The following is a 27,350-nucleotide window of genomic DNA, read 5'->3' as shown; positions in this document are numbered from 1 at the left end:
TACAGATGTCTAGCCCTGACCTTTTGCTAAAAGTCTCCCTTAAAAGAAGGAGATCTCCAAGTAGACTACCCTGCGTTCTCAGGTATGGGCATGAAATGATTGCCCTTCTTAAATCCTAAATGTGTTGCTTTCCGCTCAGGAACATTCCAAACTGTTCCCATAGTTCCTGCTCCATACCCAAACTGTTTTACCAAAAAAGGCTTTTTTTAAATGAATTTGTCTTATGACCCCTAACATGAAGAACACTGAGAAAGACATGAAATTCTCAGATGCAGAGAAAACATGTTTTAATATACATTCCACGTTTTTCTCTTGCGTATTTTCCGCCGTTTTGTACGTGATGTGGTGGGATGCACACTATGGCTTTTACGGCGGGCGATAAAAATGTCATGATAAAATGTCATGTTCAGCAATTTGTCTTATTTGACATACGTTATACACAGAGGACACTGTAAGCTTGCGCGGAACAAAGACGTGTGCATGTGGGAACAGCTAGATACTAATTGTAGGTCCTGCCCGACTAAATAAGGCGCCATGAAGCATTGTGCAGTCTTGATTTGGCGGCACTTTTCATGGAAAACGAACATTCTAGTGTTCATTTTATACATTGCAATACAACTGCAGCTTATAAAATACAACATATTGACACAATATATATAACTAGTTCATGAAATGTGTTCGTTGCACATTCTTTTCCGTCGGCTTAATGGCAGACATGGTGGCATTATCTTTATTATCTGTGTTTCACCCCAGCGTTCTCATGGTAGTAGCGATGCATGTATATCTTGCACGCTCGTTCTTGAAGATTTTGTTCTCTGCATATATAATTCATATGAAGTTGACGACATTTCCTCCATCCGCGATTCAATCAATGTATAAAAATAGGTTTCCGTGTCTTAAGAAAATAGTCCCATTTGGCAAGAAGGTGTCTGTCCTTCAACATTCTCGAGCGGTCCTACTTAAGAGACGGACACTGATAACGAAATATAATTATCCATGTTATGAGAATACATCATACTTAAGGACGTCTCTTGAGTTGGCACGGAACATATCCTTACGGAAGGACTAGCGTCACCGGTGGTGTGCCTTTTCGAAACTTTTTGCCCGGGGCAAACTGCCTTCATTAGGTGCCTTTTGAAGGTATCACTCAACACGATGTATATAAATGGGTTGATGCAGCTGTTTGCATAGCCAAGGCTGATGGCCACGTTATAGGCGTAGAGGAACGCGACAGTAGGGTGTACCACTTTGAGGTGAACCAACTGCAAGATGTAATATGGTGCCCAGCATATAAAGAAGGCAGAGCAAATGGTTACGGACATTCTAGTGATTTTCTTCGACCGAGCCCTGAAGTTCCTCTGGGGCAACGGGACTACCACGCAGGAGATGTGCTTTTGGATTTTGATATAAACTATGCAGATTATAAGAAGAGGGATGACGAAGGCCAAGAAGAACTGATAGAGGGTATACCAATAAATGTCCGTGGAGAGATTGGGCAAGATGATACCACAGCCGGCTTTGCCATCTGGAAGCTCAATCAGCTGGGTGTACATGAATACGGGGATAATGGTGACCATTGAACAAAGGCACAACATCAAGATCACCATGGCCGCCGCGCAAGTTGTCCTCACGTACGAAGAGCGGATGGGGTGGACGGTGGCAAGGTATCGGTCAACAGACATAGCGGTGAGAATGTAGGTGCTGGCAAACTGACTGTTGGCGTCCAGAGCCGTGATGATCGTGCACATGGTGGCTCCAAAGTGCCACACGCCATTGCCCAGTAATTGGTGAATGAGGAAGGGCATTCCGAGCAAGAAGAGAAGGTCGGTCACAGACAAACTCACGATGAAGATGTCGGCGATGTTGTGGTTCCCCTTTTGCTTTTTGTTAATGGTGTAGATGACGATGCAGTTTCCGATGGTCCCAACCAAACATATGATTCCAAAGATGACGGGAAGGACGATGCTGCTGCGGTCTTGTCTGCCGTCAAAAACTGTAAAAAGAAATAAAAATAAATAAAATAGTTATTTTAGCGACCATACTAACAGGGCAGCTGTATTACAATAAAAAATGTTGGTAAAATTGTATCTACTCTTCATTAACCCACCCCGATAGGCATACATCATGTGCAAATGATTAGACCTATGGGCCCAGAACAAGAAGGCAAATTGTTCCATTGTTTTACCCTACCCCTGGCACATAGGTTAATATATCCCTCTTATTGCCCCATCTCCTAGTCCTCAAAGTCACCCTGTACTGAAAGTTTCAAAGAGTACGCAGTTCTCAAATTCTGACCATGTGCTCTGATTTGTGTATGAGCATAATGGGAGTTGTAAATAACAGCAGTTGATATGCCAGTGGTCTCTCTTTTTTTGAAAACATAATGTTGACCACCACCGGCCCGATGGTTTCTAGGAGGAAAGTCCAGGACTTGGGGCTTAACTCTTTTTTTTCTGGTACTATCCTAAGCAAACTGAGACGGGTGATAACCATAGCTGAGTATGAGTGAATCACAGTGTGCTCTACAGCCCTAAAAGCCCCAACAATGTACAAACAGTACATTAAACTTAAGTGCCTCACTCTACAGCTCCACTCCAGCCACACTTTTAACCACACCCCCTAAAACAAACTTGTCCTTATTTGGTCATTCGAAATGTTGGGATGTCTATAAAGGAAACTTTATACAAAGGTTGTATCTAATCAACTTCCTGTCCTAAAGTTCTCTCCCTTCTCCTCCCCGTCCTTACAAAGGCTGCCCGAACCAACCAACAACAATCAGCAACTTAACCGTAGAGAAGAGATCATTTATTGGGGAGAAACAATCATGCGGATCCCGGGAACAGGAAGTTAATATGGATGCTTCCATTGTGTACACATAAGGGGGGGTTCTAATACATATATATTGCTTATTTTAATCTGAAAACCCCATTACATACATTTATTTAGGGCGCGTTACTGTAAAAATGTTAATGTTTGGGTGACAGATCTGCCTTAAAGCGCAGGAAAGTAATATTGGGGTTTAGCATAAAAGAAAATATGTCGACGTTATAATTCTTTATTAATCTCGGCTCTGACAATCCACCCTCACAGCGCAGCGGGGGGCCGAAGCGTGTTATTGTCGCTTTGCAGCTGCGGGATGCTGGGATATAAAAGCGCTCTCGTTTCCTCACCATAAAAGAAGCGCTGAGTCCCGACACACAATGGATCTGAATGGGAATGATGTGAATGTTTAACCGCAATTAGCTTTCAATCTGTAACTCGCTAAGAGGCATTGTGACAAAGAATAGGCTTCTTAATTGGCCTGTCCCCCAAATCAGGACCCAGTTTCATTTCACTTCACTTAACCAACGTCTTGTTGATTTATTACGGCATAAGGGATTATGAAGACAGACAATGCTACAGAAAGAACAGATTTTGGAACAGATGGAATTTTCTTTTAAATGTATTCCTTGCGTTTCTTTTTTCCTCCCCGTTTTATATTGACCCACCAGTGGACAGCCCGGTATCAAAAGGGCATGTTTGCCCGTCACCTGTCGTCAGCAAGGGAAATTGCATAAGCCGGGATACAGTATAGCGGTTTCCATGGAAACAGATTTAGTTACCAGGGCCGGCGGCGTGGAAAAACTTGTTATCTGGTGCAAGCCGACTTAGCATGCAAAAAAAAAAATACAACAAAGCGCTTCCACAATTATGCAGAGTGTAAATATCAGCAACTTTATTTATTTAATGCAAATAAAAAGTTTACTGCATTTTACCAAAACGCAACTTTAATTCCCTGCAAAGCAGAGCGGGGGGGGTGGGGGGGTTACTGGTACTGATGTCATAACTAAAGCAGTCAGAGAGTGCGGCCAGAACCCTGACGCTCGGAGAGTGCGGCCAGAACCCTGAAGCTCGGAGAGTGCGGCCAGAACCCTGACGCTCAGAGAGTGCGGTCAGAACCCTGATGCTCGGAGAGTGCGGCCAGAACCCTGACGCTCAGAGAGCGCAGCCAGAACCTGGACACTCAGAGAGTGTGGACAGAACCCTGACACTCAGAGAGTGCGGTCAGAACCCTGACGCTCGGAGAGTGTGGCCAGAACCCTGACCCTCGGAGAGTGCGGTCAGACCCCGACATTCGCAGTACTGAACGCAGTAAGAGTTAAATACAGTTTGTTCATGTATTTGCCGCCCGAGAAGTGGATACGCGTCTCATGAGATCGGGGGCATCCACAGAGTGAAATCAATTGAATCGCCCAAAGACACGGCATATATTAAATGATATAATATAATTCTTATATAATATATAATAATGATATAATATAATTCAGATATAATATATAATAATGATATAATATAATTCTTATATAATATATAATAATGATATAATATAATTCAGATATAATATATAATAATGATATAATATAATTCTGATATAATATATAATAATGATATAATATACCGGTAATTCAGATATAATATATAATAATGATATAATATAATTCTGATATAATATATAATAATGATATAATATAATTCTGATATAATATATAATAATAATATAATATAATTCACATATAATATATAATAATGATATAATATAATTCTGATATAATATATAATAATGATATCAAATAATATAATTCAGATATAATATATAATAATGATATATAATTCTGATATAATATATAATAATGATATTATATTATACGGATAATTGAATCTGTCGTGTTTTATTATCTGTTCTTTAACTGAGCAAAACCTACAACATAACATAAAAAAACAAACAAAATCTTTACAGAATTCCATTAATTAGAGCGTTTTAACTAAATTTCAATAGGGGTTTTTATAAGAAATCCGTTACTGGCAGAATTTCACAATGTTTCACAGGCGTTACGCTTTCTTAATCCTTAAATCTTGTTAAAACCTCAAAATAAAGAAATATTTTAAGAAGAGAACTGAGTGCTGTCCGAGTCTGATAGTGAGATGGCACGGAATACACACGCGTGTAACATGATTAGTATGCCAAATATAGCCGTGATGCGTCTAGAACGCTTTTATCTATACCCAGCTGTGAGCATTCAGAGTAAATAAATGCAAATTAAATTTTTTCTTTGTTTTTTTTTTATTCTTTTTTTTTCTGGAATTTCTGTGATTTAATAATTCACAGGTTCGGGTGGTCAGGGTTATTATTGCAACAAACGCTAAAAAGATTTTTGCCGTACTCCTTTGTGGTTTAGGCTTCCCCTGTTTCATGGACGTGGCAGATGAGAGATTTTTTTTGGGGGGGGACACATTTAAAAAAAATTTATATTTTTAAAAATGTTTAAATAAAAATGAAGCTAATATGAAACAAAAGAGGGGAATAGGCAGCCAATCAATTACAGATTTTTTAAGTTTATAAGTAGGTTGGCGAATGAACCAATCCTTATTTATTATTATTATTATTATACTTTATCATAATAATAATTAATAATAAATGCAAGGTCAGCATATTTATTACATGTAAACACGCATGGGATCGGCATACGGCTCCTGAATCTAAGACGAGACCAATGACTGATGAAGGTTTGAGTCTTTACAGCAGGAGAAACGGGCAGACTAGACGGGGGCCTGATGGGGCCGATCTGCCGACAGGTAACAGAACTGGTCTGTAATAACGCCGAATTGATCATCTCATATCTTAAGCTCTACCTGACCGCTGGAATTTTACTCATCAAAATAAATACATCTATAAACTTTGTTGCTTTCGTTCCCTGTAGACCTTTATGAGGCTGCGGCCCTCCGGCCCCGAAGCAGTAAAATCAGGCATTATGTATGAAAAATCCTTTCTCTTTTCATGTTCAGGGAAGTGATCGCGACGCTTCCGTCTGATCGGTTCGCTGGGAATAATAAAAGTGTAATTCGGTGGTAAAGAAGACGAGCGTCTGGTTTCATTAAACAGGACAGAAGGAATCTGCATAAATATCTCTCACTTCCATCTCAGCCGCTGGGACAGAATGATTGTATTGTTCTGCGCAGGCACTGAGTGTTATCTCAAAAGCGGATCTGCCCCTTTTACAAAATACCATATTTTATGGTTTTATGCTCTAAATAATCTGTGTTTACAGGTCCGGATAATCAATATATCATACCCCCCCAACAGTTCAATATATCATACCCCCCCAACAGTTCAATATATCATACCCCCAACAGTTCAATATATCATACCCCCCAACAGTTCAATATATCATACCCCCCAACAGTTCAATATATCACACACCCCAACAGTTCAATATATCACACCCCCCAACAGTTCAATATATCACACCCCCCAACAGTTCAAATATCATACCCCCCAACAGTTCAATATATCATACCCCCCAACAGTTCAATATATCATACCCCCCAACAGTTCAATATATCACACCCCCCAACAGTTCAATATATCATACCCCCCAACAGTTCAATATATCATACCCCCCAACAGTCTCGGTTGCTATGGAACTGATAAATATATAGTTAACACCACAGTCCCAAAATATAGTACATTTTGAAGGGTGCGCTAAGGTTGGTGCATGAAAGCCAGGCACCCAGCAGGGTCACGTAACGCATGTTTTGTGGCCCATTAATAGAAGATAAGATTCTCTGATGATGGAGGGGGGGGCGAAAATGGAGTGTGTGCGTGTGTATAGGTACGTCATAGGTATCTGTAAGTGATGTTTGAGGTAGTGTGTGCACGTGTGTGAGTGTAGGGCATTAGAGTGTGTGTTAGTGTATGGTGTTAGAGTGTTTGTTAGTTTACGGTGTTAGAGTGTGTGTTAGTGTATGGTGTTAATATGTGTACGGCGTTAGCGTGTGTATGTGTTAGTATGGCGTTAACATGAGTGTGTGTTAGCGTATGGTGTTAGAGTGTCAGCGGAGAGCCCGGGGGTTAGTATGTGTATTATATATGTGTAATTGTGTGAGTGTATGTTGTTAGCGTGAGTATGTGTGTGTTAGTTATTGGGACACCAAAGAAATACCACTCCAGGGTGCCATTAACTGTAGGCACAACGCCTTGACTTTTCATTGTTTAAAGATATACTTAATTGAGTCACTGCAAGACTGGGGCAAAAATATGTAAATTAGTAAAAGAAAAGAAAAAAAAAAGGAAAAACATTTTCCGTCCCCATTTCTGTCGGTAGGCACCGGGCACATGTAGTGATTTTTACAACATTGTCGCTCCGGCACTTTGAATTTCCGGGACGGCTTCGGAATGCAGCTGAAAGGCTAGAAATTTAAAAGATCAATGACTGTAAATTTAAGCAACTTATTGGGCACAAAAATGTGATTAAAGTCACGCAGCTCCCGGGAGAGTCTGCTAAACGAATGCTGATCAGAGACCTATCATTCTGCTAGTCAGGGCTGCGGGATCAGCGACGGAAGATTTGGGTCTGAAATCCGGAAACTCTAGAAAAGCGTTGAGAAAAATAAGATCAAAGCGAATCCTGTAGGAATTATCGTTTATGGCGTGAAAATAGGAACATTCCCTCTCCGTTACAAAGTATCAAGAAGGTCCCAGCTCGCCCTGCATAATGTATAGTTCAAACGAGAGGACAACTGGCAAGAATTGTCACTGATTTTTATTATTTCTGGAAAAAAGTACAGATTTCTTTAATTCCAGATGAGTAAAGTGTATTTTTTTGTAACTTTTGGTTTCATGGGCGATAGTGCTTGGAGAAACACTAAAAATGGCGCACATACGGTAATAGAGGGCATTATTTACTGTTTGGGGGTTTGCAATGCTCTAATTCTGTTGACCAACCCCAGTAGGTTTCTCCTCCAAGAAGGGCTGAGCTGGTCCTTTTTTTGTGGGGGGGGGTGGCATATTACAATCCTCAAACCCCCAAAATCTGCTTTATTTTGTTGGTGGAATAATTTTAATAATAATCTTAAAACCTGAATTTTCAGCATGAAAGAATTATTCAGAAGCCGAAAAAGAGGCATTATTCTAATCTCATCATCTAATTCCGCCCGTCGTAATGAAGCGCTTATTAGATCATCGTTTTATTCACCCAAACTCCGGGGCTGGTATTAGAAAAGAGCTTTTGTTACCGGCGACGGACGATACTTTTACATCTAAACACGACTATTATGATTCACTCCGAAAAATAGAAATGAAAACAATTATGAGACGGAAGTATCCATTAGACCAGCTTTAGAAGAAAAATGATCCGAACGCAGTCCTGGTGAAGCCAACGGCGTAATGATTAATCCATTGGGTTTTTAGCCCTTTTTTTTATTATTTATGGTGATAAAAACTCGGTTTAAATGGCCCCAGAGAAGGGTATAATTGATGAGTGCTGCAAGGTGGCTTTATAGGTAAGGGATGATGGGGACTCCACCCCTTTTTGCCTTCTGCCCTCCCCTTTACCACCTCCAGCCACACCTCCAAACAAAGGCATCATGTTTTTAACACCTGAAAGGTTGGGGCCGGGTTGAGGCTATAGATTAACCCCTTTTCTTATATCGGGTGCCACCTTGCAGTCCTTTGTTCCCCAAATCCCTGTGCTCCTCTTTCTTCCCCTGTGTCCTTTTTTTCCTCCCCTGATGCCCCTCTTTTCTAGGAGGTCAGAATGTTTGCTGGGTATGAGGGGATCGCAGGGTTCTACAGCCCTAAAAGCCCCGATAATGTGTATAGAAACAGCAGGAAACCGCTTTATAAACTAAACGGGGTAAATAAACCCCATTATTCTTCTTCTAAATGCCCCAGTCACACCCCCTAAAACAAAAATGCCCCTCTACGGGCCATCATAAATGTTGGGAGCTGTGACATGGGGGTCCTGAATACCTGAGTTTGGGGGCTTTTTATAATGCATTTATTGTAATGACGCAGTACTGCCCCTTTAATTGAATTGTCTGTCTGTACCTTTAAGCGTTATAGGCTTATAAGTCCCACTTGGTGGGTGTTTTCTTACCCGCTGTCGGTGACCCTGTGCCGGTCACATTAGAATCGTTTAGATCACACAAGCCCAGAGCGACGGGATTCCACAGCTCGGCCATCTCCAAAATATCTGCAAGAGCAAAAAATTGGGGGCATTAAAGGGGCATCGTCGCCTAAACATAAATATACATTATTATTGATTATCGTTCCCTCCGCGGGTAAACGTTTAAAATTCCAGGGTTCCCAGCACTGAGCCGCATGGAGCTTCTCCTGCAAGAAGTCAGCCGTCCATAATACATATTTAAGTCATAATGTAGAGTTAAGTCAGTGGGTGGAAAGCACAATTCTTCCAAAAATCCCCAATTGGTGAATATGTGCACACACACATACAATCTGCCGGCCCTATTCGGCCCCCGTCTTGTCTCCCGTTTCTCCTGATTCAAACCTTAATACGTCGTTGGTCTCGTCTTAGATTCAGGAGCCGTATGTCTATCCCATGCATGTTTAATCCCCTCACTGTATTACCCTCTACCACTTCTGCTGGGAGGCTGTTCCACTTATCAACCACCCTCTCAGTGAACTAAAACTTCCTTCCATTCCATCTCAGCCTCTGACCCTCTAGTGTTAGATTATGTTCTCTTGTAACAATCTGTCTCGTTGCATAAGCTCCACCACAGGGTCAAACAGGAAAGAGTTAAATTCCCCAGTGCTGTATTTTATATAAATAGAAATATATAATATAGAAATAGATAACATTATATAAAATGTGGAAAATAGACAGAAAAATCCAGATCTGTGCATGCGCTGCGCTCTCTTAACCTTCCATTTTTCATCTAACGAGGCATATTTGCAGAAACACTCAAAATCAGCTTATTCCATTTATCTATATTTAAAACCAAAATAAAAACACAAAATCCCTACATGTTTTTTTCCCATTTCCAAAAAGAAGAAGTACGGCCGGCATAACTCTCCCCCAGAGCTAGCACTCTACATTCACATAATAATAATAGTCATTTTTAAAAATCACAAATGCAAAACATTTAAAAGGTCCAAAGACCCTTATAACCAAATAGAAGACCCCCGATGCATTCTATACACTTGACTCAAAACCCCGCCTTCTGGGGGGGGGGTAAAAACCCAGGGCAGTTTCTACGTTTAACCCCTAAATATATTTCTATTTAATTCTAATGCAGATGCTTTTCATCTATTACCCATATAAAAAAAAATAGGATTTGCATGCAGTACTTTTTATGAGGTTTCTGCCCCCGAAAAGACATCGGAGGCTCCAAGGAGGCAGGGATGGGTGATACTTTTTAGGATACAAGTCCCTTCTTCCTCCCCATCAGCCCCCCCCCCCCAATCTTGGCTCCCGGCAATATCTTAATTCAATGGGAATGAGCCCGTCGAGTGAATGGAATACCTTGTGAGGATCCGGCTGGCTGGTCCCCCTGCTCCCGGTTTGGTCGTGTGAACCCAGCAACACTTCCAGTCTCACAGCGCTCTTGAGCTCACAATCAGGGGTTTTGTCTGATCTCGGGCAGCGTGAGACGCGAGCAGCCAATAGGGGCAGACAGCCCAGCAGCCGCAGGAATACGAAAACGCTCGTCGCACACATTCGCTGCACTACGGCAACAGCTGATACAGCACATGTGGGAGTAGTGGGTGCATAGCCCCTTGTCCCGGCAGAGGCAAAGATCGGGGATGACCGGACCACCGGTCAGACCCTAGAAAAACAGCAGTTTATGCAGAACAGTCATATGGATTTTTTGGTTTATTACCGTATTTGCTCGATTATAAGACGACCCCGATTATAAGACGACCCCTCAAATTTTGGATCTTATTGGGGAAAAAAAGAAAAGGCCTGAATATAAGACGACCCTAATGGGAAAAAAATCAAAACCACTGTTTTTGTGTTTTTTTCTTTTTTCTTTCTCACCTGTCAGTGGGAATAGCAGATCTATATGTCCCATCAACATGTCCCATCAACATGTCCCATGCTCCTCAGTCACGCTTAAAGGGGTCTGGGAATCATGGGAAATGTAGTTCACTAGGTTGTGCCCCTAATTGAACCAGCTATGCAAATCATTCCTACCTGACAGTCTATGCTCCTCTTCACAAATTGTGAACAGGAGCACAGACTGTCAGGTAGGACTGATTTGCATAGAATCATAGGCACAAAACGTAAAAAACGAAGCTGGGTCAGGTGAGAACAGCGCGACCCACGTGACCCGCGCATCTGTTATGGTCACAGCTTCCGATTCGGCCGCATCGGAGGATGCTGAAGCCGCGGATTACGGAGGCGGCGGCTGCTGCCGCGGATTATGGAGGCGGAGGCGGCGGCTGCCGCGGATACGGAGTCGGCGGCTCCCGCGAATACAGAAACGGCGACGGCTGCCGCGAATACAGAAGCGGCGGCGGCTGCCGTGAATACAGAAGCGGCGGCGGCGGCGGCAGCTGCCGCGAATACAGAAGCGGCGGCGGTGGCTGCAGCTGATACGGCGGCGGCGGCTGCCGATGGAATTGTGAGGTATCGTGGGGGATGATCTGAGGCCTGATTACAAGACGACCTCGATTATAAGACGAGGTCGGTTTTTCAGAAGTTTTTTTCTGGAAAAAACCTCGTCTTATAATCGAGCAAATACGGTATATACAAAGAGTAAATCGCTTTAATATGAGCTTAACTGTATGTTACCCCACGGTACAGCACCGCAGAACATGTCTGCGCTACGTAAGTCAATAAACAACAATAATAAATTATCGCTGCGTATTCTGGTGCGTTTACTGAAATTAAGTTGGGGAAAATGCTCACTATGAAGTCACTGTGCTGTCACTATGATGTCACTGTGATGTCACTATGATGCAGTTGCGCGTTTAGGAGGGGCGTCTGTCTAAGAGACAAACTGGTGTTTTTGTTATTTAAATTTTACATTTAATTGAATTTAAAAGAATATCAATAAAAAGTACTGAGAGGCAGCGCTGAAGCCAAAGCTTTGTGATCCGCATTGGAAATAGACCTGGGGGGGAATGGGGGGGGGTGACTGGGGTGGGGGGTAATGAACATCTTTGGTTAATGTTAGCCAAAAGTTTAAAGATTGACAACCAAAAAAGGATGAAGAGGAGCTGTGGCCAGACATTACCTATATACAGCATAACGTGTTACTTTACAGAGTGGGTGGTAGATAAGTAGAACAGCCTCCCCGCAGAAGTGGTAGAGGGTAATACAGTGAGGGGATTAAACATGCATGGGATAGACATACGGCTCCTGAATCTAAGACGAGGCCAACGACTGATTAAGGTTTGAGTCTTTACAGCAGGAGAAACGGGCGACTAGACGGGGGCCGAACGGGGCCGATCTGCCGGCGGGTTCTAGGTTTTATCTGGTGCGACATCCATAAGAGAACGTTCCTCAAAAGTATTAGGAACATCGCTCACGGATCCTGCATGTGAAGCCTCGCTTCTCCCGATTCACGCCGCGGGTCTGCGTTGGCTCTTCGGGTTCTTCTGATATCCTGCGGACGGAGAGATCTCGTCCTGAGCGCTGCAGAGCTTTGTGGAGATGGCATCAGCCTGCTCTGCATTCACGGCCACGAGCCGCTGACTCATACTCGCCATTCTACCGTCAAGAGATTTCCGACAGATTAAGCTGCCGGCTTATCCGTCTACACAAACAACTCATCCCACCGTAAATGAACCCCGTTACTCACTCGTAGCGCGTCGGGGTTCAGCAAGCTGCCGGTAACTTTGTTTGTTTGGCCTTTTATTAGAATTACGGGGTTTTCTCAGATAGCTGATTAAAGGTTGAGACATTATACCTGGCATAACTCTCATAATAGCTCTCAGCCTGTGTGTCTGATGGTGATCAGGGATCATGGGAGTTGTAGTTATAGCAGTTACAGAGTGACCTGTCGCCCATTTCTTAATTGCAACACTTTGTACGCGTATGCATGTTTGAATCCTCTCTACCACTTCTGCTAGGAATCTGTTCCACTTATCTACTACCCTCTCAGTAAAGTAAATCTTCTTTACATCCTGCTGATCCCCTCAGACAAATACCGGTAATCACCCTCTTGTACTTTCTCTATTTGGAAACGTCCATCTTGTCGGCTTCTCCTCGTGTTGAGCTATAAAAAAATCTAGTGATCTATATCTGAGTAAATGTCAAAGAGTAATATGATTCCTTCTTTAAATAGTTTTATAGCTTCTCATACACAGAACAAGGTAATAAATCCACAAATATATATATATACATTCCATTCCAGAACACCACAGCAATAGCATTAAACTTAAATGTTACAGGAGAAGACTGGAAGGAGCATCAGTGGGAAAATGGGTGGGATAAGGGAACCTCGTGGGCGGACCATTTGTCCATGCCCATGAGCATCCAAAGTGTTTGTGGGCAGGCACTTAGTTATCCATATGGGAGAATCCTTTAATACTGTCCTACCTAGGCCTGCCATCAGGGGGTGCAACAAGTACCTGTGTATGGGGTCTGGTCAAGCAGGGGGGCCCGGGTTCCCTGATTTGGCACAGACTCCCTCATTGGTCCTTACGACCTGCTATATGGGACTGGGCCCTTGTATTCCACTAACCATGTCTGGACCATTGTAAGCTGTGGTGGTCCTGGTGGCCCTTTTCTAGGAAATAGAGCCCGATGGCTTCTTTCCAGACCTTGGGGCCTGGTGACCCCTTTTGAGGAATTGTGCATCTCGCCCCTTACCAGACTTTTGAGGCCTGGTGGCCCGTTACCAGGGATAGGGGCCTTGTGGCCCATTACCAGACTTTGGGGCCTGGTGGCAGCGGAGGAAGCCTGGTCAGGACGCCGCAGGAGGGACCCCACGAAAGGGAAGGCAAACCCCACTACCAGAATAGCCTAAATACCCCCTAAAGCTGCTTAATAATAAATAATAAATGAAAGGCATTCTATATCGAGTTTAACCCCTCGGCAGCTCCCTGACGTGGCAACGCTTCCCATTTATAATGATAAATTCTAGAGCAACCAGAAAGAACGTCCGCATTTAGATAGATGACACAAAGCACAGGCGAGTGAATGGATTTACCATTTGTAGAGGTCACCTCAGAAGGACAGCAGACCTGTAAACATCAAAATCGAGGTTTTTGAGAACAGAAATAAAAAAAAGTTTTAAATGAAATCAGATTCTGTTTTATTTATCTCAATAAAAGAGGGATTTAGAAGCCTGGACTCCGGCGAATGCCGGGTCTCTCCTTACCCAACATCAAAAAATCCAGCTGGCCGTAGGACCTGCGATGAGTCACTCGCTGCCGGCCGGCGATGTGACTCATCGGGAGATCAAAAGCTCGTCTCGCTCGACGGACGCTGCTAAACTTTCGAAATTATCAATGACAAACGTTTTGGAACCTTGACTTTCAAAATGAAGAATAAGCAGAGATTTCTCCCCTGTATCCGCGATACAAAACGCAGAACGCCCAGATATATTTTCATTTTTCTGCCCCCAAAAAATAATAAAATATTAAGAACATATTAGAAAGGAGCAATAATCCTCATTTCCAGGATCTTTTATCGGAAATTCTTCTCGTTGGGATGCTGGAATTCCTGGGTCTCTTTACTTCGAGACGAGAATTAAAGGGTAGACCAGGAATTGAGTTCAGATTAGAGTTCATGGCGGTTCGTACCGGTTTGACTCGCCTATACGTCTCGTTATCTATTTCCATAGATTTTCTTGGCTGTCTGTCCTCGATCGCCCCCCCCCCCCCCTCCCAACGATGTGGACTTTAAGCAAATATCATTGTAGGAATAAGTGGCTTTTTTTTTGGTGGCTTTGGTGTGGTTTCTCAAGGTCATTACGACATGGGTTCTCCAATCCTGAACGTGAGGAGATCCTGAAGGCAACATTCCACCTTGGGAACTCTGGATTTGCCCCTTTCTGCTCTGGTTATAAGAGCTCATTGATAGACTTTGGGGGCAGAAAGCCAACGTCTTGGTGGGGCAGCTGTCCTTGGCTCCATAGACCTACCAGGCACTTGAAGACCCCAAATCCCATCCCTTACCCCCACTTTATAATCCAGGAGGTTCAGAGGCAAGGTGCCGATGTATTCTCCTAAAACGTGGCGTAACGTGACTTTTATTCATAACGGCTTTAGATTCGCACTCCAATAAATCTCCTGCCGGGGGATCTGTGGTTTGTTCCTGGAATAAAAGATTAATACCAAAGATTCTATCACCGGCTCATTCATAAATAACTCCTGGGCAAAAAAATAAAAGATTCCAAACCGTCAAAAAGGGAAAAAAAATAAAATAAAGGACGCCAAGCGATCCGAGTTCCTTTGCCACGAGGCAGTAAGATTTTTTTTATCGACGGGGCATTGGAGTGACCTTTCCAAGATAATTCAAAGCCTTCAGAGATGCTCCTCACGCCTGGAACACAGAGGAGAACCTACAGTGCCGTCAAAATGCATTCGGCCCCTTCCCGATTTCTTCTATGTTCGCATATCTGTGAAAAAGCAGTCGCCCCCCTAGTGACTAAATTAACCAATTAACCAAATAATCGGGTTCAATCTGATTTAGCGCCGCCCTGCTGGATCTAAACATCAATTGAATAGAACCCGTCTTCCAAAGAGAAGAGAATCAAAGTCTGTAGAGGGTTCCAAAGAGTTATCTTTGTCTCCTATTAAAATTAGCCGGATGATCGGAAATGTGTAAATGTGAAAAATCAGCAAAAATAGAAGAAATCGGGAAAAAAGTTTTTTTAAGGGGTATGACATCATATCTTAAAGGCACACAGCTTGTTTCAAGGAAGTCTGCCCTGACTGGTTGGGGAGAGCAAAGATAACCATTGTGCAGCGGGACACTGGGGGGCTTTATCACCTAAACCTGTTTTTGTGTTTTTTTTACCAGGGGGACTGTGGCCCCCATAAGCCACCCCTAGAAATGACCTCACAACAAAAGTGTTTTTTTTCATTATCGGAGACATGCGTCTGCGCATGAGAAGTCCCCTCTGGTACTCATAGCGTTAAAGCTAATGGTCGGTTTAGACAGCAATTATCAAATTGCTAGGAAAATAAAAATCGGGGTTAAAATGAACAATTGAAGACTCAAAAAAATTAGAATTTTTTTGTAAAATCCCAACAAAGGTTATAATTTGCTGCACTCAGCGAGAAGGTAAAAAATTATCCGTTTGCTGCAATTATTATTTAATGAGGACGGATATAAAATGCAGAATAAAATGTGTTTATTACCCACCCTTTGAGGGTCACAAAGAGAAATTATATATATTGGTACGGGGGGGTGATATAAATCTCAGATCATGTTTGTTGGAGGAATATAGATGGAAGGAATAAAGAGAGAGACAGGGAGAGAAGAGAGAGAGGAGAGAGGGGGGAGGCATTTAAATAGATAAGGGGATTTAATAAAGTACAGGAGGGAATTTATTTCAAAGGAGGAGAAAAGTTACAACAAGAGACCCGAATCTAACACTAGAGGGTCAGAGACTGAGATGGAACGGAAGGAAGTTTTACTTTACTGAGAGGGCGGTAGATACCTGGAACAGCCTCCCAGCAGAGGTGGTAGAGGATAATACAGTGAGGGGATTTAAACATGCATGGGATAGACATACGGCTCCTGAATCTAAGACGAGACCAACGACTGATTAAGGTTTGAGTCGTTACAGCAGGAGAAACGGGCAGACTAGACGGGGGCCGGATGGGGCCGATCAGCTTTCAAATTCCAGGTTTTCCAGTTGGGTCTTTTGAGTGCAATCCTGTTCTTTTACTTTTTCTATTTCTTACTCCTATACCCAGCTCTGCTTTCTCCCAGGTTCAGGAGACAGCCAGCTGTCAGATGCAATATGCAGTAATCCCTGCTTGACATCAGGTGTACCAGTCAGCCACACTGCCTCTCAGGTTTCCCAGGCGCCCCTTCTTTCTCTCAGGTATAGGTAAAATGCGTTGGGGGGGGTCCTGCATTGGCCCTATAATGCCTATTTACCCAAAAACAAATATCTTACTTCCGGCCCATTTATGGAGGGGTTAAAAATAAAAATAACTATTATTATCCCCCCCCCCCCGACAGGATTTAAGTCCCGTTAATAAATAAATGTAACTATAAAAATCGACGCAGTGCGCTAATCGTTCCGTATTCTCCCCGGTTTGTACTCTGTGTGTTTTTTGTGCAGTTAATGAGCGTTAAGTAGCCGAGCGCTCCCGGCTCTTCTGATTCGCCGCGTCCTCGTCCGGCTGTCGCCGTTGGCAGCGGCTCCCGGGTAATGACCGTGGGCCACATACCGGCAGCGAGGAGGAACGAAAACAATGGCAGCGGGAGGCGCGCGGGGACGGAATTGATTGGTCACCTGCGGCTTCGTAAAGCGGATCTTGACACAATATTTCCAGCTAATAACAGCGTGACGCAAAAAGCACGGAACGTCTTCTGAGGACGGCGGTCTGTGCTTTCAATCACGGCGGGGACCTTAGCGCTTACGCCAAGATCCCATCGAGCAGTGAGGGCCAATGCTTATAAGTAATTCACCCAGCAGGGCAGCCATGGTTTCAGTCTGTGTCCATCTTTAGGAGGGGCAGTTCTTTATTGGTCCCTAAATACCTATGCCCCTCTTTCCTCCCCTGATGCCCCCTTTCCTCCTCTGATTCCCCTCTTTCCTCCCCTGATGCCCCCTTTCCTCCTCTGATGTCCCTTTTTCCTCCCCTGATGCCCCCTTTCCTTTGGTGTGCCCCTCTTTCCTTCCCTGATGCCTTCTTTCCTCTGGTGTGCCCCTCTTTCCTCCCCTGATGCCCCCTTTCCTCTGGTGTGTCCCCCTTTCCTCTCCTGATGCCCCTCTCTCCTCCCCTGATGCCCCTCTTTTCTAGGAGCTCAGAATGTTTGCTGGGTATGAGGGGATCGCAGGGTTCTATAGCCCCAAAACCCCAATAATGTGGGATAGAGGAGAAATTGCCCCCCGGGGCTAGTCCAAAATTCTTCACGAAGGACCAGTCCAACCTGGACGGGTAGACATCGCGGTCACTCTGGTAAAAGTGAGGCTGCAGGGGGCCGATGATGTCACCTGGCTTTACCTGCCCCTGGGCCAGGAGGTGCCAACCTGCTTTGCTAGGTGACTCCCCTGGGAGCGTTTCTTAAAATAAATACGGTATTATTGGCCATGACTATGCACCGGTCTGATTAGTAGATGGTAACATAGTTACCAGAGTCTTCACGTGTGATTGGACGTTTAAGGGTTAAAAGAACATTTTAAATCCATGAACACTCTGATCCTTTGAGTTTGAGTGTTTGAGACGCAGACAGAGGATCTGCTGATTGGGAAACACACCGTTGCCTTCTTCCGCTTTGGACCGGGGCGAAGGTAGGGGTTGACGTGGTGGCCGACGTCACAGCAGAAGACATCCCGTCTCTGCGCATGCATCTCGGGCGAGCAGCTGTCACCGGCTTGTGCCGAAGCAGCCGGCTGACAGCGATGAGCCTGAAATAGAAGCGCTTATTATAGCAGCTTCTGCGATCAGAGCGCTTGGAAGTCGCCCCAGGACTTTGGGAAGCGTGATGTCAGTGGAAGCGACGCGGCCCCCCGCCTGCTGAATATTCAGCGAAACCCGGATGGCATCTGAGAAAAGATCTTCCGAAAATTCCATCGCTTCGCACGATGAATGAATCGGAACTCGCTGAAGGTTCTTACGGAATTCAACTGAACTCAGAAGCTCTTCCTGGACTGAACGTTGAACTCTGAAGCCTGCCGAGGGCCACACAAGGGTTCAGTCTCTGAGCCTATGAATATATACACTATATATAATATATAATATATATAATTCATTGCAGCCCCCTATACTCTGACAAAGATAAAAAAAGGTACAAGAATGATGTTTCCTTCTTCACAAAACACTAGGGGTCGGTGGAATTTAATCCGGCTCCTGTAACAAACGCTAACACCGTACACTCATACACACACTCTAACACTACATACGGGTACACACACATGCTAACACCGTACACTCATACACACACACTCTAACACTACATACGGGTACACACACATGCTAACACCGTACACTCATACACACACTCTAACACTACATACGGGTACACATTCTAACACCGTACACTCATACACACACACTCTAACACTACATACGGGTACACACACACTCATGCTAACACCGTACACTCATACACACACACTCTAACACTTCATACGGGTACATACACATGCTAACACCGTACACTCATACACACACACTCTAACACTACATACGGGTACACACACACTCATGCTAACACCGTACACTCATACACACACACTCTAACACTACATACGGGTACACACACACATGCTAATGCCACACAGTAACACATCATACGCACACACATGCTTACACCACACTATCTAACAACATACACTAACACCCCTCCCCCCTGACTATAACACTATACAAGCATGCTTACACACACTAACATAGTTATTTACACTTACACACACGCAGCTTACCTTTTGTTTGCTCAGGAGAGGGTAGGCCGGGGGCCACACAGGTGCCGATTTAGCGCTGTGTTCGGGGAGCTGGTGCCACTACTACTGGCGGCCAAGCAGGGGGACCCTGCTCTCTCAGGTGAGGGGCCCTGTTTTTATAGAAGATATAAGGCGATAGGAACATAGAATTTGATCAGCACCATTCTGCTGGGAAGCCGTTCCAAGTATCTACCACCCTCTCAGTAAAGAAAATGTATGGCTATCTGTATGGCCATTAAGACCAGTCTGAAAATCATTTTCAGTTCAGAGCATGTAAAGAATCAAAGCAAATCTATACATTTGGCCTCGTTTTTTCCAAACACAATAAATAAATTAAAGGATTCCCTCTTTTAAGAGCAATCAATCAGGAATTTTTGGGTTTTTTTTATATGGGATTATTTTTTAAATGTCACAGCTGTCTGTACTCAATACACGCCGACTCTCCTGTGTTATTCACACAATGATACCCTGTCAAGCCTTGGAAATAGCCCCAAGCCATCAGTCCTCGTCATACAAATAAACAGCTCTGCGATGTATCCGTCACGGAGGACATGAAAGGGTTACATATTTTGGAATGGAGCCCAAGCTCCCCTATCTCTGCTTTTAAAGAGCGCAGACGGGGTTTTGCCGTTTCCGAGGATTTTGCCCCCCTGGGGAGCCCAGCCTTTCCTGCCAAAAGATGGGGGGGGGAGATATTCTTGCGCAGTGGTGTATGGTCAAGGACCGATCGGGCTAATTAATTGCCGGTGTAAACAAAATTAATTCGGCAACAAACAGCTGGTGGCGGAAGAAGATTTGGGTAAAATCCAGGAGAAGCTGAAACCAGACAGACAGACAGAGAGTCGGCAAATACAGACAGACATTGAAAGATAGATAGATAGATAGAGCAGTTGTAGTTTTTGCCCCATAATATAATGTTTTCAGGCAGCTGCATATCAGCCATTTGTATGATTCTCGCTCTGTTATCTGATCCCCGATCTACTAGAAAAAGAACCCGACTTCATCTGGCTCAGTCTAAATCACCGAGGCAGACACTCTGACTAATGAAAGTCTATGGAGGAACGGACTTCATTAGCATTGCCATAAAGCATCAGCTCAGTGTGGTGTTTGAGCCGGGAAAGAAATATCACATGACTGACAGCAACGGCGGCTCCAGGTCTGCAGATCATTACTGGGGCAAAAATATAAATAAAACCAGGTTTTTGTCACCGACCGACATTACTGTATACAGTGCTGGGGGGTTATATTACTGTATACAGCGCTGGGGGGGTTATATTATTGTATACAGTGCTGGGGGGTTATATTACTGTATACAGCGCTGGGGGATTATATTACTGTATACAGCGCTGGGGGGTTATATTACTGTATACAGCGCTGGGGGTTATATTACTGTATACAGCGCTGGGGGGTTATATTACTGTATACAGTGCCGGGGGTTATATTACTGTATACAGCGCTGGGGGGTTATATTACTGTATACAGCGCTGGGGGGTTATATTACTGTATACAGCGCTGGGGGTTATATTACTGTATACAGTGCTGGGGGTTATATTACTGTATACAGCGCTGGGGGTTATTACTGTATACAGCGCTGGGGGTTATATTACTGTATACAGCGCTGGGGGTTATTATACAGCATCAAGAAATCTCTAGATTATATGAAAAGATCCTGAACTGCAACCCTTGCCAGGCTGTCCATCAAAGGAACCAGGTTGTCCCCTTGATGTGACCCTTCTGGGGAAGCAGATTTTATATCTCCATGCGCAGCAGAGTCCCACATCATCTCATTGGTATAAAGGCAACAATAATTGAATGTTCTCTTCTCGGGTTAAATCTTCAGACTATTTCACGCTCAGGCTGTGTGTTGCGTTATTTTATTAATGTGGCTTTTTGCACTTGGGTAATCTGATTGTGAAGAACGCTATATTTCTTCCTACAGAAATAAATCTGGGCCGAATAGTACAATAAATCACCCCGGCTCTCCGCCTAATAGATTTACACAGCATGTCCGCCGAGATACCGACGCCTGCACCTGGAAACCAGCCGGCAACGCGAACAACGAACCAGCAATAAAATACGGCTCAAATCCCGGCTCTTTTTTGAACGCTGTATATGATGTCCACTTGAAGGAGCCTCTGTTGGTTTTGTTTTTGCGTAATAATCATAGTTTGTGACTTCATCTAAGGAGTATTTCTATTGAGGGGTTACCAGATGCCTCACTTTAACCACGTAATGGTATAATGTATAATTCATTTTAATCTTTTTAATCCACTGTTTAGAAGATGTTTGGTCATCCCACCGGTGAAATACTAATTGGAGACTAAGACGTGTGGCCAAGAGAATTCGAAGAATAAAAGTCCCTTATTTTAACATTTCAATTATTTCTGCAGTACAGCATGCTGCCACTAGAGGGAGCCCGTGCTATGAATAATAATAAATAATAAAAAATAATAAATAATATATTTTATTTATATGCTGCCAACAATTTCCACCGCTCTTCTTACGTTCAAAGGTTTTGACAAACCTACAAACCGATACATTAGGTAAAGAGGGCCCTGTGCGCAAGAGCTTACAATCTAGAGATGATAGTTTATTGAAACACCTTTATCAGTTTTTTAACCCACAGAGCCGGCTGAATTACATCATCTCATCGCCAGAGAGCGAACTGAATTCTCTGCCTTGATCTCTGCCTCCCCTGGGTGCCAGATTTTACATTAATTTACTTTTATTCCACTAGATGGTGCTATTGCTCTATTTTAGTTCATATTATTTTGTATTCTCTATTTTTGTTTTTATATTATTATTATTTTGTGTGTTTTTTTAAGTCAGACTTAAATATTGGATCTTTTATCTCTAAGAAGGAATTCCGACAGTTTTTTTTGTTATTGTAGGTGCATTTCTGTACCTGATGTAATACCATAGAGGAGTGTCAAAATCAACTGGGCCGAGGGCCGGTTTGAATCCACAGACACCTACCGGGGCCACACACTTATAAATGCACTTGGCACTCCATAAAATAATCTACATCACTCATTAACCCCTTCACAACAGCCCATACATGTACGGGCTCACAATGCATTGTCATTAATGGGTTAAGGACAATTTAAGGGGTTAAAATCCAGTTCCGCCTGGCAGGCTCTCATAAATCCAACTCAACTCAATGCTCACAACATTGCGATGACCACTCACACAACTCCCAACACTACAAGAACACAGCTTGCATCACTCCCATCACTCACAGACACCTCCACAACTCACAGCAGGAGGTTTCCACAGCAAGAGGAGCTCTAAGGTCTGGTGATTGCACCGGAATTCTGCATGTCAGCACAGGTGTCCATGTTTCATCCTGACACTCCGAGTGGGGGCCGCAGAACACAGTGGGGGCCTCAGTCACCCCCAGAAAGTGCAGCCTCTGATATAACACAGAGACATCCCTCTCCCGCCAGGCCAGAGCGCTAGACAACCACTTCACCACCTAAGTGGGCTTAAAGGGCTGAATGTGGCCCCTGGGCCGTAAACTTGACCTGGTATCCCTTATTCTACCATCAGCAGGGTTTAAAGACGGGCAAACTAGAAACCCCGGAAACATTTTTTGTTGATCTATATGGCACCACCATATTCCGCAGCCCTGTACAACTGGTAAAGAGGACAAAACAAGTAGAGCGCCGTATACCAGAAAGTGTCTAAAAGTACGTCTAGTCCATGTGCCTGCGCGATCGCGTGAGGACTCTTCTGCTGGAGCGGAGAACTCGCGCTTCATTTGTCTGCAGAAGTAGAAGCGACGATAACATTTACAAAAACTCTTTTGTGTTAAACAGGGCCGGGATTATTTATGTCAGCGGCGCTCCGATGACGCAGGCGGTCGGGGAGACGCAGGCGGTCGGGGAGACGCAGGCGCCGAAGACACCAGCTCTGTCTGCTCTTGAATTTGCAAGTAATTGAAGCAAACGGTTCTCGGTTTTATTCCCCGGATTGCTTTCCAAATCATCAACCGCATCGATACATTTCTTAATCGTCAGAAGATTCATCAGACAGCTCCGGGTAACGACATCATAAAGCTTTGGCGACCGCGCTATTGATGTAGAAGCCTAGAATCTGCCGGCTGATCGGCCCCCATCCGGCACCCGTCTAGTCATCCGTTTCTCCTGCTGTAAAGACTCAAACCTTAATCAGTCGTTGGTCTCGTCTTAGATTCAGGAGCCGTATGTCTATCCCATGCAGGTTTAAATCCCCTCACTGTATTACCCTCTACCACCTCTGCTGGGAGGCTGTTCTACCACCCTCTCAGTAAAGTAAAACTCGCAAAAACTTTTTACTGGAGGGCGCGCTACAATCTGACCCGTGTATGCGATTCCCATCACCCAAAACAGAGCATCTGATCTTCATATAAAGGAAGGGAAACAGTAACCCCCCCCCCCCCCAACACATGTGGAAGGGGAGACTTCAGCCAGTAGTGTTAGAGATCCACGAGGTGCCTCCTGGTTGCTTCTCCTAGTGATCTGCTGGCCCAATAGAGCTCCAACCTTTCTCAATGGACCCATTAAGCGACTTCTCATGGACACCGGACCGTCCCATGAAAGGGTTATTCATCCGAAGTGGTGTTTTGGTGATAATTAATTCCCCTTAAATAGTTGGGAAAGTTCTTAGGAGGTTCCTCTGAAAGCCGGGAGCTTCTGGATGGCTGGGCTGCTCAATCCTAAATCAATTCGGTTATCGGTTCCAGGTCAAGAGGATCATTGATTATTGACCGGCTCTCGTTGGCCGATTATATCTTCTCAATCTTGGTCTCAAGCATTCTTGGCTTCAGTCTTCAAGTTCTATGAAGCGACCAAAACGTCTAAGATCGACGTAACGCAGACTTGTTTCGGTCGAGCGACTACTTAGAAAAGACGGCTGCGACGAGCCGCCGGAAATTACCGTGCTGAACATTCTTCCTACACGTATCTGTCACGGACTTTCCACGACTGCACCCGAGAGTTACGACATTTTACAGAACATTCCGCACTTTGAACGGTAATTCATTTCATAATTCCTCCCCAAAAAAACAAATTAGTCACGTGCAGAGCGTTCCTGATCAATTAATCACGAGTGAGAATTCTGTTAAAATTTAACTACTATTCACTAAACGCTCTACTGAGGCTAATTAACCCCAAAAATCCCAACTTTTCTGTTAAAGAGGGTGTTCTAACCCCTTACTGACAAAGCCTGTACATGTACGGGCTCAAAATGCATTGATTTCAATGGGTTTGGGGACCGCCCATTGTCCTTAAGGGGTTAAAGAACATTTGTCGTCATCTCAAGTCACCCAACTGCTTTTTTTTTTCTTCCATTTATGAAAAATATTTTTTGATTTGCCAAGAATTTTCTGTTTTATGAATAAATATAAAAAAATTATATATTCAAAATAAAGAATTGATTCTATAAAATACATGGATTGTGTATAAAATAAAAAAAATAAATAAAAAAAAAAAGAACATAAAAACTTAAGAAATAGAAGCTGAGTTTTGATTGGCTTCTTGGGAATCATTAGCCAATTAGAGTCACTGACCAGAAAATGGAGAAAATACAACGAAAATAAACTTTGTCGGCTAAAAAACCAAAATGGAACATTTAGAAGTATCGGCATTTAGAAATATATTTGAAATTCCATTTTAAATACAATTTCTTTAATAAGAACTGAAAATAAAATTTTAAATTTCTGTTGAAATTCAGAAATTAGCAATCAGATTTGTTTTGAACTAGAAAACTATGCTAAAAATGAAATAAACCCAGAAATTACACAAAATCAACAGGAAGATTGAATCATAAATCAGCTTTTATCTCAACTCTGTTGAGAACCGGATACATTTATACAAAATTCCCCCAAAAAACATAAACACGGGAATTCTAAGTGGGGTTTTTGTAAATACAAACGAAAAATAATTTATGACTTTAAAGAGTAAAAAAAAAAAAAGACAAATATTAGATAGGCACGTAAGAAATTGTCAAAATAATAATAGGTCATAATCCAAATTAAATTGTGATTTAACCATGAAAAAGAAACAAATTGTTACAAAATGTAAAGACTTTTTTGTTACAAATTAATTTTTTACTGTTTGGTATATTTTATGCGAGAAATGTGTTTTACATTTTTATTCTGCGTAGAAACTTATGATATTTATTTAGTGTCTTAAATCCCTTTTAAAAATTTACCTTATTTTATTTAAAAAAGAACCAATAAAACATTTCAGCTGCAAAAAAAAAAAAAAAAAAAAGAGGCCAATAAACACAAATACTAAAGACGATAAAGGTTATAGCGACATAATCTGGAACTAAAAGGTGATATATTCTATAAAATGAGATATTAAATAAGAAATATTAAAACATTAGCAAAAATAAAATTGTTACAGAGGATTTCTGCTCGAATCCAAGTGAATTAATCATTATTTTGTTATCCGCTTTCTCTGGAACATCAGAGTTTTTGAATGAAGACGGGCTTTTCCAGATCCAACAAGGAGGTTTCATGAAGCGATTGAAAGTCCTCAGAGAACGGGGGGGGGGGGGGGCATTTAAATAAAGGGGTCTTTTTCTAAAATTAAATACGGGCCCCTCGCTTAATCTGAGCAGACTCTGATGGTCACATGGCAAGCGGAATATTCTAGCGTCCCCTTTTTACTTCGTCTTCCGGCTCGGTGCGGCCGTCGTGTCCTTCGTATATTTTTTTCGGTAATTAAATGAAATTCTTTAATTGATACAATAATTATTATAATTAGCCGGCGGAACACGGGAAAGAATCGCCCAAATTTGAAGTCCACAGGAATTCTATTCTTCCACTGAATTTCGAAGTCGATGGCCTGAAGCTCCTTTGGGTCTTGAGGGACGTTTCCAACATCTTGGGTCCGTCCACTGAAGGTCAAGCGGAATCGCGTTGGCGGTAGAGCTGCCGAGGCCAACTTAATCGAGACGGCTTTGACCAAGCAATCCATTATAGACAACTTGAAATGGGGCGAAACCAGCTTGACTTCCAGATTAACCCTCGAGAGACTTGGCTGGACTCCTGAAGACGACACGAGTTGAGCCAGAACCAGACGGGCCGACTAACCTTACCAATAAACTCAACGGTTGTTGAGTAGGACATCACGCAACTCGACAGAGACTGGAGACTTCTCCATTGACAGCACTCAACAGCATTTTGACTTAGATATATGTTCAGAGACTGGCGTATTCACTAAACGTGGAGATGCTGCTGGGTCTCGTTAAGTCGGGAATGAAGCTCAAAGATTCGAGTTCAAGCGAAGGCTCTGAATCGTAACTCTTCTGGTGACCACAATGGTCATCGGAACCATCCTGATAAACTGAGTTAAGGTTCCAGAGTAAAATATCCCACCGCTGACACCAACCGCGATAAACTTTAATGGGTTCCTATACTTTTGGACGGACATAGCCTGGGGTAAAAAAAATATATATATAAAAATAAAAAAACACACGTTAGATTTTTGGGTTTTTTTAAGCTTTTATCGTCCATGTTTGCATTTCCTTAACCAATGCAATCAGCTAAAACCCACAAGCCTGGTTTTTTTTTTTCTTTTCTTTCCCCAAAGCAACAGGTATAGCTTTTCATTCCCCCCCCCAAAAAAAAGGTGTAAAAGATGAGCCAGGTTTGGCTCAGGAGGGGCGAGTTTTTTTTGTTTTGTTGGATGTTTAAGGGTCCGGCTGTGTCTACATCGGCGTCACCCCCTCCCCCACACTTCCGAGGATCGCATCTAACTTTGGCGGAATCTTCCAAGCTCTGACTCCTTTTGCGGAGACGGGACGGCGCCGGCCCCGGAGGGCCACCCGACGCGGCGTACCCCTTTGCTGATGGAAGAAACGTCATTAGGAGTGAAGATATGAACAAAAGAAAAACAACAACAAAAGATGGCGAAGCGGTGTGTTTGCATGTAGTGTCTGCCTTGGATTATCCGTCGCCCGGCCTTCGGCTGGAACTCTTCCCGCTCAGCAAATCCCAACGT

The 27,350-nt window shown here is 43.3% G+C and overlaps 1 pseudogene; it reads right to left on the bottom strand.

Moving 5' to 3' along the window:
* Positions 1-959: 959 nt before the first annotated feature.
* On the bottom strand, positions 960-9,000 carry LOC149285774 (melanin-concentrating hormone receptor 1 pseudogene; annotated as a pseudogene).
* Positions 9,001-27,350: the final 18,350 nt, after the last annotated feature.

This window comes from Sceloporus occidentalis, unplaced genomic scaffold, assembly GCF_023333645.1.
Source record: "Sceloporus occidentalis isolate IW3139 unplaced genomic scaffold, rSceOcc1.0.p SCAF_76, whole genome shotgun sequence".
Lineage (NCBI taxonomy): Eukaryota > Metazoa > Chordata > Lepidosauria > Squamata > Phrynosomatidae > Sceloporus > Sceloporus occidentalis.
This window is presented reverse-complemented; position numbering and strand designations above follow the sequence as displayed.